The 8,376-nt window shown below is 32.0% G+C and overlaps 1 long non-coding RNA gene across 1 annotated transcript; it reads left to right on the forward strand.

Moving 5' to 3' along the window:
- The first annotated feature begins 6,945 nt into the window (after window positions 1-6,945).
- On the forward strand, window positions 6,946-8,144 carry LOC105180225. The gene is made up of 4 exons (XR_849493.1): window positions 6,946-7,173; window positions 7,691-7,746; window positions 7,847-7,926; window positions 8,071-8,144. It is a non-coding gene; the product is annotated as an uncharacterized LOC105180225 (long non-coding RNA).
- Window positions 8,145-8,376: the final 232 nt, after the last annotated feature.

An 8,376-nucleotide genomic window follows, 5' to 3' on the forward strand; every position in this document is an offset into this window, starting at 1 on the left:
TTGTGCTTAGTTGTACTTCTGTTGAATTAAAGTCTAAATTCATATACTTGGTGAAAAAGACATAACTTGTGTGTTAGTTATCTCTATTTGATATTATTAGTTACGTGTGTTGAACGTTATTCGTGTTATTTCAATAAAATTCTTATGTTATAATAATAAAATAAATTTATATAAACTAAAACTTAATAGGTACTTTATAAATAAATATATTATTCTTACAAAATAAAAGCATATAGTTAAAAAAAATATTGTCTTCTCCACTTTATTTATTATTTTATGCTATAAAATTATTCTTTTTTTTCCTATATGTAATATATGCATATACCAATTTATATAAGTAAATTTTATAACTACAAATATGTCACTAACTATATTTAGTGATAATTTTAATTTTAAATGTTGATAGTTTTGCATTTTTTATCTAATAAAACTAATAATTATACATTGTAACGATAAGCACGACCACGATTAGTTTAATCGATGTCTAATTAAGGACAAAATGATGAAAGCAACACTGACTGATGTTGTCTAAAGACTCTTGAACACCAATCAAATCTAGGATTATCCGTAAGATAAGTCTTCAAGAAAGAACAATTATTTGTTTGAATTATCAAATTATTCTATAAGATGAGTTGGATTAATTGTTAATTGCCAACAGCCACTTATTTTATAACCTCAGAGAGGTTCAAATCCTTATCTTAATTCTTCGATTATTGAACTCAGTCAGTCACCCTCTGATTAATTAGTTTAATAGTATTAATTACTTTCATAATTTATTTTTTTCCAATTAGACTAATTATTAATGGTCATATGCCAATGCTACTATATATAATTATTTGACAAGAAGTTGAATTGTCCTTGTGACGCTTAGCTACCCAATTAGACGTCTGAACATATATAGACAGAAATTGACTTTGATAATCATTTGTGGTTAACTAGTGATAATTCATTATTAATCAAAAGTAATTAATACAACATTGTAAAAGCAAAACATTAATTGTTTTATTAATTGAAAAAAAAAAATGACTATTGGCTATAATTTTAATCGCTACGGACTAAAAATCGCGGTAAATAATTTTTATTGACCACGTTTAAATAAAATCGATGCAAAAATATAGATTTTCCACCAAGAAAAAGTTTTTTGCCACTGCTAAATATTTTAGCTACCCTCGCAGATACCACGGCCAACAACTGCTGCATAGCTCTGGTCAATGAATATTTGCTACGACTATTTTGTTTTTAACCATAGCTAAATGTTACATTTTTTTATAGCATATGTTGTTTTTATTTCGCAATTTTTAACATTTAATTTGTTTTCCTCTGCTTCCGTTCTTCGTATTTACTGACCAAATTTGATCAAATCAAATCAATTCAATATATTTATCATAAAATCAATTATTTTTTTAATTATACATCAATCATATTATAAGTATATCTGATAAGAAAATGGAATAGATGAAATCAGTAGTTTTTATTAATTAATTATTTTTTAAAATTGTATATGAATTAGTTATAGTATAATTATTTCGAATCTAACTGTTCTTTATTTTTCAATAAAAAAAATGGAGAAAATGAAAAAGGGAAAAAACTGACTAATTCTTTAACCTACTTCTCTTACGTCAGCTCCCTTTTCCTAGGAAGACTATTGAATTTATTATAGCAATTATAAATTATTTAATCATTTTATTCTAATAATATTATCCCAAAAAATTAAGTTTCTATTTTAATATAATCTTTTAATAATAGAAAAAACCATGCTAAATTAATGCTATGACATCAACCATTATCAATCACCACATTTTCAACACAATAATTCAAAAATACAGGTAAACTATATTCATCAAATTTTAATAAAAAAATTACAATAACTCAATGAATACATATTCATACGAAGCACAAACCTAAGATATCGTTTTCTTCTAGAGTTGCACAAATTTCTTTACATGCCAATAAATTTCACACCGTCAATTATTATGATGTAGTGACTAAAAAATCGAACATGTTACACCCACGTTTTGATAGGATTAAACGTATATCCTGACATATATGTTGATTATTATGTAGTTATATCTTGTTTGTCTGGATAGTACGTCAGTTATAAGGATCTTTACCGACACACATGACACAAGTACAATCCTCTCTGTCTGGGGTTAATCACATCCACCTATCCTGATGCTTGACAATAATTACAAATATTTATTCGTTGTTTGAAAAATTACAATTACTCTTCTGATTTTGACGTTCGTCTAACAACGAACCATTCTATTAGCCTTTATTAGGTTTTCATCAATTTTCTATAATGGACTTACTAAAATACCCTTTTAGATTATTTATTATAATTTTTAAATATATTTATGGAGTAACATACCCTATGAATTATTTATTTACCAACTCAATTTCTTTTATATTTTTTCAATTGATTTTTTTTCAAAAAATATCAATAGGATTAAACTAATAATGTTCAATTCATTGTTTCGAAATTATATAATTATTTTTCTATTTAAGTATAATATTTATATATTTCAAACATTAAAAAAAATAATCATAATTATACCAAATCACTTCGAGTATCTATAATTTACTGAAATAATAAGAAATTATATGGACCACCTAAACCGATATCTTATGAGGGCTCCGAAAAAATCAAACCAATCATCAGCAACAGTGGAGTTACATCCATACAGCTGTGTTACAGAGGGATACCCCCATCACCCCATCCCCCCATCGATACAAAAAACTGAAGTTCCAATTTTGGTTTGATGCATGTAATAATTATTATTATATATAGAACTGATGACTCGGAGGACGTCATTACATTAGCTGTCTTTGGTCCCTCTATCCACACCATCATACCCATGTCAACAAAATTATCTCTAATTTCCCCCCATTCCCTTACCTCACGCATGCTTCCTTTTTCCTACCCACTTCATCAACCCTACATGCATCAATTATTTTTCGACAATTTTTATTTGAGTCAGGTTTAATCGAATAAAATTAATTATAAAGTAAGTATATTGTATTTATTATGTGATAATTATTTTTTTTAAATTGATTATACGATAAATGTGTTATACTTTCCATATGATTTATTCATATTTAACTGAATTGGATTCGAGCCAGAATTTTACATTATTTCCCCAATACTCTTCATGTTATATTTTTATTTTGTTTTAACTTTTATCTTAAATGTGCGAAATTTTGTATCATTTGCGTATTTTCAACAATATTTCATATATATTTATAAATTCTAGTAATTTATAAAGAAATTTTAATTGAAATCAAGTCGAGCAACAATTATGTTATACTTATCATAACATTGGTGCAAAGAGATTGATCAATCGCATAATCAGTACTACAATAATATTTGCTATATATGATTGATGAATGGATACCGGCAAAAAGACTTTTCAAATTTTGTAGTAAAGAATATGACACATCATTGATATTGTTTACATTACTATTATTAAAGTGTGAAGTCTGTTCCAATAAATTACATCCAAACACTGAAAACAAAAATTATTAGGGATAAAAGTATAATTTACAATAAGTTACGACACTTATAAACAGCAAGAAAATTCTCCAAATAATATAAATATTGTGTTTTGCACTTACTTTTTCTTAGAAAAAAAAATACAAGCAGCTCTGCTCTCTTACTGTAAATGAGTAAATTACCTTTTTATGAAAAAAAAAAAAAGGAAAATACATAGACGGTTAAGTTGATATTATTTTTTATAAAAAAATAATTTACTTATTTACAAAGCTACACGAATTTAAATTCATTAAATCCCTTTTTCTTCTCTCATCTTTTCTGCACACGTTGGTTTAAAAATATTTGTGGACCAAGCTGAATATTTAATTATCAAGTATTTTGAGATTAAGATTATGTTGTTACCTTTAGATAATAAGGTTGATTAATGGCATTACTTTGATTTGAAAATTAGAAAGGCTATATTGAAATTTTTTGTCCTTTAATTAGAGGCATTTGGAATTTTGGATGTTCAGAAAGTGAAACAGACAATTTGACCTGTTATCCTAGTAAATTTTGCGATTTGCTAACACACTTGGATAGAATTTATCCGAAATTGGCACGTGCAAGTTGTGTGCTGGTGTAAATTTGAGGATATCGCTGACTTCAAGTTTAGAAGTTAGTTTAGAATTCAACGTTTGATATGATGTTGGCTATAATAAGAGATTTTAGAGGATTTTTCAGGGCAACTTGCATATAATCACTAAAATTATCGATCAAGCCTGCAAGGCTTCCTTATAATGATACCCACGAGTCAGTTCAGTCGATTTGACACCTAGCCAATCGACCCAATGTGATCGCATAAACATCTCACATTTGTTGCTGGTGAAACACGACCTTCATCAAATCAATGAGACTATCAATGCAAGCCTCAGTAGGACTCTCGATGCCTAGTCTCGAGGCCCTCGACTTAGAACATTTCAAACCTAACCTTGGCAATCGGTTTCATGACCACCATCCAATCTGGAGTCCAATTATTGCATGGTTGTTAAAGTGGTTACTGGACATCTGTTCTGATGTCAATGCAGTGCTTGACGTAATTTGGTAAGCACAACAAATACGTGTGCCGAAGACGAATACTTAACATATTCATCGAAAAAATATTGCTTAAATAAAGATTGCATAAATGATTTTCAAAACCACCAATCCAATTGGATTTTGGTCACCCATTCAAACAATATCCCACTTGATCTTAAAGCCAATAACTCACATTTCCAGATATGAGCAATCTGTGATATCGGCTAGGTCTTATGGATCTAATTTTTGTTTCTGCCAATATCCTACGGTCCAACCGCATATTACATCTTCCTATCATCACTCAAAGCAGATGCTGGTGTCTAAGATTTTTTCCTTGGGCCTGTGATGAGATCTCAGGCCTTTTACCTTGTGCGTAGCCCAGTTGTCATCCTCTAAAGTGACTACTAGTGCGGCTGTGCTAGGTAGCATACCCAACAATCGTGTTTTTTTTTCGGTCCTAACGTTTTCCACTTATAACTTTAAAATTGCCATACATTCAATTTTTCATGATAAGGTTCCTTCTGGTATACTAATTGGAACTTTTTCAATATTACCACATTATCATTAATCTCGAATGTACGTTCTTTTTTAGATTAAATATTATTCATATGATCTCGGAAGCTACTATTGCTATAGCCATCCAGAATATATTTTCTATTAATGTGCTTCAAGAGCTCTTCTTTAGTCCTTACTCAGGTATGAAAGATAGCTCCTCAACATCTGTGTGTTGCCTTATCAGTGCACACTCGATATCTATTGTTATGCTAAAAAAACATAAGCAACATCGGGTTCAGTGCACCGAACAATATTACATGCTGCTTAAAGCAAAGACGTAGGGGATGTCAAACATCTAAGCCCCTCATCAGTCCATCATGACTGAATCTTGGATAGCTTATCCCTAGATAGGAATTCAATTCCTACTATGGAGAAATTTTTTAACAATGTTCGTATTTTAGACTTCCATAAACGTCTTTCTATCATTCCAAATGATTGAGACGTTCTAACATCTAAAACACTTGTAACACAATTGAGCTCGCACTGACCTTTCACCTTGTTCTTGACCAAGTCATGTACCTCAGAAGCGAAAGGTAAAGGGGCCGGATGCTGGAAGAAGAATGTTGAGAAAAAATCAAGTACTGGAAGCGCTCAGAGCACTATTGTTGCCCAGTTGATGTGATTTGCCACTAGATTCCAGCGTATTTCTTATCTGAGTTTCAGTCCCTTATATTCATTCTGGATTTATGCTATGCAACACTTTGTATGAAACAGCCTCCATACTCAACTTTAATTGTGCACCAAATTTGAGTGGTGCGTGCAATGCAAGACTCTTTATTCACAACATTATTGCTTCTAAGCTCACTATATTCTCTGCTTCTTAGTCTTTCTTGGCTCGCTTGACTCTCCTATAGTAGTGGAAAAATCATTAGTATCACAACAAAAAGGGGTTCATTTAATTTTACCTCTCAACTTCTTCATGTTTTTCTGGATGGCTGCTTGATAACACCAATCTTCATCTTTGAAATTGAATCCAGCTGTCCCTTGGGTACTTTGTATGAATGGATCAACATTTCTCTCCATGGACTGCAGATCTTTACAAAGAATATGGGAGCTGCTACTTCTGTTGCTACTCTACTCTGGAAGAAATATTTGCGAAACTAATAGATGTATTCATCTACTGCGCAAATACTCCTCAATTCAAGGCTGGGAAGAGCATGTACATATTCTCTAGCCTTTTCTGCTCTACTTCCTTTGATGAAATATATGTTGATAAGCCTTCCTAGCCGATCTGCTATTGCACTTTTTGGATTTCCGGCACAGATAGTGGCTTTTGTATCTTCTGGGTGTCACGTTTTGATAGGAAACAGATCCTCTCCTCTTCTACTCACCGTCCTCACTACATACTTATGATGACCATGTCTGAGACACGATCACCTCTTAAACAAATCTAAGATACAGTCATCGCATCCACGTGACTGTCCTTTGATGAAGTATCCCTCTATTTTGAAACAAATTTTGGCATTGTTTATTGGTAAATTCAGTACTATTGTCACTTCTGATCTTTTTAACCTTACGATTGAATTGAGTTTCAACCATGTTTAAAAAGCATTCCAGTTTTTGTTGCACTTGAGGCTTATGAACCATCATGTAAATCCATATGGCCCTACTACAATCATCAACAATAGTAAGCATATATGTGTAATGTGTGACAGAATACTGATTATAAGGGCCCCAAACATCAATGTGTATGAGATCAAAAACAGTGTCAGAGTGATTTTCATTAAGCTGGAAATGGAGTCTGTTTTGCTTAGCAAGTGGACATACTTCACAGCATGTGAGTGGTTCATTCCTATCTATTTTAAAGGGCAAATGAAACATAACATCTTTACTAGGGTGTCCTAGTCTATTGTGCCATAGATCAGCATGCTTATTATCCCTTTTCAGGCATTTCAAGTCTTCAGTCAAAGGAGGGTACCTGCGAAAGTTACAGAGTTATTTGCATACATGCTGTTGGAGAAATTCTGAGAAAAATCTAAATTATGCAGAGCTTTCCTCACTTTAGCTTTGATTAATTCTGAAAGGCTGTTTTCACTCTAAGAAGAGCCTTGTGTGTTTCCTTTTCCATTCTCCAGGTGTGCATTGAATGTTTTGTTGATCACAAGTTTATATGCACCCTTTCTTTGTTTCATCGATTCTTCATACCACTCCAGATAGCTGTTCAGTTCAAAGCATTGTTCCCTTATGTGGCCTGACTTCTTGCAGTACGTGCAATACATCTACTTCTTTTTAGCAGCACTCCTTTTCTTGATGGGATTCTTGAAACCACTCTGTTTTCTTGTGTCTATAGTTTGTACTGCCATGACCTCTTCTTTGTCAAGTTCAATATTCCTGGCATTTACTTCCCTTTGTTTTTCTACTTGTAATATCATAGAATACGCCTTCTCTATTGAAGGCAATGGATCCATTACCAGAATTTGATTGCGAATGTGATCATACGCATCGTTTAAGCCCATCAGAAATTGGATGAGCTGAGTGAAATTAGTCTTCTCTGCAAATTTGGTTCCAGAACTAACTCTTGCAATTTGTATAAAAGTGGTCCGTTACTTTCACCGAATCTTGCTTCTAAATCGAGCCAATGGTTTCTTGCAGAAGTGGTGTATAAGAACGCTTCAGCAATGTCCTTCGAAATGGAGTTAAGAATCCAGGTAATGACCATACAGTCTGTTTTCCTCCATTGTTTGATTTCAGTTTTGTCCTACTCTGGTTTGGGACATGTTCCATCTATGAATCCTTCTTTTCCTCTAGCACCAAGGACAAATCTGATTGATCTGACCCAGGTGAAATAGTTGCTTCCATCTAAAGGGGTTGTCACCAAGCTTATGGTGGTATGATCGTTGTTCTGCAGTTTCATGTTTTCTGATAATGGTTTCGCATCATCTTGCTTTCTTATTTTTGTTGGCTTTTTGTTTCCCTTTTTTTTTGAACTAACAGTAATTATGGATCTTTTTCTGCTCTTGATACCATGCTAGAATTCAAGAACTAGAGGAAGCCATTAAAGAAACGAATTGGGCGAGTATCAAAACAGGAACCAAGAACTCTCTTTATTTTATTGAATATCTGAAAATTATAACAATTTCAATTAGCCCATGGAATTTCAATCATTAATCTTGGGAATACATACCCACGCAATAAATTTGGTTATCAATAGAAGGCTAATTCTTATTGTATTTGCTTCTATTAAGAGAAAGCTTCTATCTAACGTTTATTCGCATACTAATACACATTGTAGAATTAGAACAAAGCTATTACCTAACTAGTCATCCTAAGCAGATCAT

This window comes from Sesamum indicum, unplaced genomic scaffold, assembly GCF_000512975.1.
Source record: "Sesamum indicum cultivar Zhongzhi No. 13 unplaced genomic scaffold, S_indicum_v1.0 scaffold00425, whole genome shotgun sequence".
NCBI classification, from domain to species: Eukaryota; Viridiplantae; Streptophyta; class Magnoliopsida; order Lamiales; family Pedaliaceae; genus Sesamum; species Sesamum indicum.